Source organism: Nannospalax galili, unplaced genomic scaffold (genome assembly GCF_000622305.1).
Source record: "Nannospalax galili isolate Female #2095 unplaced genomic scaffold, S.galili_v1.0 scaffold120, whole genome shotgun sequence".
In the NCBI taxonomy this organism is placed as follows: Eukaryota; Metazoa; Chordata; class Mammalia; order Rodentia; family Spalacidae; genus Nannospalax; species Nannospalax galili.
Window position 1 is genome coordinate 5,270,389 of NW_008350324.1, and position 4,101 is coordinate 5,274,489.

Sequence of the window (4,101 nt, forward strand, 5' to 3'; positions counted from 1 at the left end):
TTTTTTAAGTAGGAGCTGACAAGATGATTTATCAAGCAAAGGGCTTGCAGCCAAGTCTGAAGACCTAACCAGAACCTACATGGTAGAAGGAGTACCCACACACAAATACACAAACACACAGACAAAAGAAGTAAACAAATGAAAAATGGACACATAAGACATAAAATTATACATATTAATAGGGTACTATGTGATATTTTGATATACTGTATAATGTTTAAATCTGGTTAAACATATCAGCTCAAACGTATCATTTTGTCTGTCCATTTGTCTGTTGTCTTTCTCTGAGACAGGCTCTCACTATCTAGCTAGTCCACAGAAACCTCAAACTCAGGATCCTCTTGCCTCAGCCTCCCTAGTGCTGGGAGTTTAGGTGTGTATCCCATGTTCCACTTCTTGAAATAATCACACAGGCTCATTTATAGTCAGTCACCTTGTCACTTTACTGTACATCAGTGCTACAAAACCCAAGTCCATTTCCCTGCTGCTGGAGAAGGGGCAGAATGAACTGAGGACAAATTAATGGTGCAAAGAGAAAGATGTGGAATGCTAGCCAAACCAGATGTCAGGCTTTCGTGTTGGGGGGAAAATCCATCTTAATTCAGTATGAGTTTCAAGTTCCTTTTATCCTTAGGCACGGGGGGTGGATACAAGCTTAGATTAGGAAAAGATTGACGGCTAGAGCCTTCTAGGTATTTTCTCTTGGTCCAAGACTAGGTTGTGAAACCTAGTCTTTGGTTCATATGGGTCATGATCTCTGTAAATCTTGAAAATATATTAGTTACTCTTATCTTAATGCTTTTGGCTTTGAAAAGGATGGAGATTAGGAAGCTTAGGACAAATCAGTCTTAGACCACCACTGCCCTACATGTCTCTGTGCAGAGTTGAGCAGAGATCTGTCCCAAAGAGCAAAGGAGACAGACACAGTACGGAAGTAGAGAGTCAACTCGCGATCCCCATCCCACTTTTAGTCAAGTATTGGACACTTAAAATTTTTTTTTGAAATAGTGTCTCCCTGTAGCCCTAGCTAGTCTGTAACTCCCTCTGCAGACCAGGCTGGCCTCAATCTCACAGAGATCTGCCTGGCTCTGCCTCCCAAGTGCTAGGATTAAAGGTGTGTACCACCATGCCTGGCATGGACACTTTTTAAAAGAGATTTATTTTATTTCATTTGCTTATTTTTTTATAATTTATTTTTATTTTATGTGTACTAGTGTTTTGCCTGCTTGTATCTAAGTACACCATACACATGCAATGCCTGCCAAGGCCAGAAAGGGGCATGAGATTCCCCTGGGACTGGAGTTATGAATAGTTGTTAGCTGCTATGTGGGTGCTGAAAACTGAACCTGGGTCCTCTTCAAAGACCAAGCTCTTGGTCTTAACTGCTGAGCAATCTCTCCAGCTCCTGTGTTTGCTTACTGTCTCACTATGTAGCCCTGGCTGGCCTGGGACTCAAAATGTAGAACAGGCTAGCTTCAAACTCACAGAGATCCAGTGGTGGGAGTAAAGGTGTGTGCCACCTTTCTGGGCAAGATTGATTACATTTTAATTAATTATTTATGTATATGAGTGTTTGGCCTGCATGTGAGTGCATCTGTGTGTGTGCAATACCCATGGAAGCCAGAACAGGGCATTGGATCACCCGGAACTGGCATTACAAATTCTTAACCCCACCATGTGTGCTGGCAACTGAGCCCAGGTCTTCTGCAGAAGCAGTCAGTGTTCTTAACTACTGAACCATCTCTCTAGCCCCTATTTTTAAGTGTGTGTGTGTGTGTGTGTGTGTGTGTGTGTGTGTGTACATGAATGCAGATATCTTGAAGGCCACAAGAGGGCATTAGATACCTTGGAGCGCAAGCTAACAGACCATTGTAAGCTGACTAACATGGGTGCTAGGCTCTGAACACCAGTCCTCTGCAAATGCAGTACAAGCTCTTAATCACTGAGCTATTTACCCACTGAGCCATCCTGCTAGCCTTGAAAAAGCTTCTTCTTCTTTTTTTTTTTTTTTTTTTTTTTTTTTTTTAAAAAAAAAAAAAAAAAAAAAAAAGAGGACGATAAATCTTTCACTGTGATATATCAAAGAACTCACAGATCTGCCTGCCTCTGCCTCCCGAGTGCTGGGATTAAAGGCATGAGCCATCACGCCTGGCTTTTATTCATTATTTTTATTTTAATGTGTATGAGTGTATTGCCTGCATGTATGTGAGTGCACCCGTGTCATGCGATGCCACGGAGGTCAGAAGGCGGCTTTGGATTCCCCTGGAACTGGAGTTAAGGACGGTTCGTAGCAGCCATGTGGATGCTGGGAATCAAACCCGGGTTCTCTGCAAGAGCAGTCAGTGCTCTTAACCGCTGAGCCATCTCTCCAGCCCCTGAAAAATTTCTTTATAAAAATATTTTATTTTTATTTTTATCTTATTTATGTAAGTGTATTGCCTGCATGTATGTAAATGCACCCATGTCTTGCAGCAATGCCCAGAGAGGTCAGAAGGTGTCAGATCCCCTGGAACTGGAGTTGCAGTCAGTTGTTAGGCACCATGTAGGTGCTGGAAACTGAACCTGGGTCCTTTGCAAGAGCAGCCAGTGCTTTTAACTGCTGAACCATCTCTCCAGCCCCTCTCTTGAAAGTTTCTTAAAATGGTAAACATAAGTTTCCTTTATGACCTATCAATTTCACTTTTAGGATATTGTCAAAGAACAACAAAATATGGAAAAATAAAGGGGGCTGGGTATGTGGGCACACACCTGTAATCCCAACACTCAGGAGGTGGAGACAGGGGGATCAGTTACCTAAGGTCATCCTTAACTACACAACAAAGTTCCACACTAAAAAAAAAACAAACAAAAAAAAAAAACAAAAAAAAAAAAAAAACAAAAAAAAAAAGAACACTTGCTGTTCTTCCAGAGGACCCAGGTTCAATTCCCAGCATCTACATGATGGCTAACGGTCATCTGTAACTCCAATTCCAGAGGATTCAACACCCTTTTCTGGTCTCTGTGGGCATACACATAAAATAAAAATAATTTTTTTGGTCTTTTTGAGATAGGGTTTCTTTGTAACCTCAGTTGGCCTGGAGCTCGATATGTAGACCAGGCTGGCCTTGAACTCACAGAGATCCGCCTGCCTCTGGCTCCCAAGTGCTGAGACTAAAGTAGTGAGCCACCACACTAGAAATATAGATAGATAGATAGATAGATAGATAGATAGATAGATAGATAGATAGATATGTATATATATTTTTTTCTGGGTTTTTTTTGAGCCAGGGTTTCCCTGTAGTCCCAGCTTTCCTGGAACTCACTAGGTAGACCAGGCTGGCCTCAAACTCAGAGAGATCCACCTGCCTCTGCTTTCCAAGTGCTGGGATTAAAGGCATTCACCACCATATCCCGCCGAGAAAATATTTTTTAAAAAAGACTTTGTCTCAAAAAAAACCTATCAGGTATAACTAAATACATATGTAACTAAATAGAGTAGGTTTGGGGCTGGAGAGATGGCTCAGTGGTTAAGAGCACTGGCTGCTCTTGCAGAGGACCCAGGTTCAATTCCCAGCACCCACATGGCAGTTGACAACTGTCTATAACTATAATTACAGGGGATCTGACACCGTCATCTGACCTCCACCCTCTTCTGACCTCCAGGTGCACTTGCACACATGCAGGGCAGTACACTTATACACACAAAAAATAATAAACAAAGGGCTGGAGAGATGGCTCAACAGTTAAGAGCACTGACTGCTCTTGCAGAGGACCCAGGTTCAATTCCCAGCACCCACATGGAGGCTACGAACCTTCCTTAACTCCAGTTCCTGAGGAATTCAAAGCCGCCTTCTGACCTCTGCAGCATTGCATGACACAGGTGCATTCACATACATGCAGGCGATACACTCATACACACAAAATAAAAATAATAAATAAAATATTTAATAAAAATAAAATAAAATATTAAAAAATATAAATAAGGTGGTTCAAGAAGTGAGTCAGAATCTCTGGAAGTAGAAGTCCAGGAACTCTAGTTTTCCCCAGGATTCGGATGTTACCTAAAGTTGCAGTATCATTGTGTGTGTGTGTGTGTGTGTGTGTGTGTGTGTGTGTGTGTGT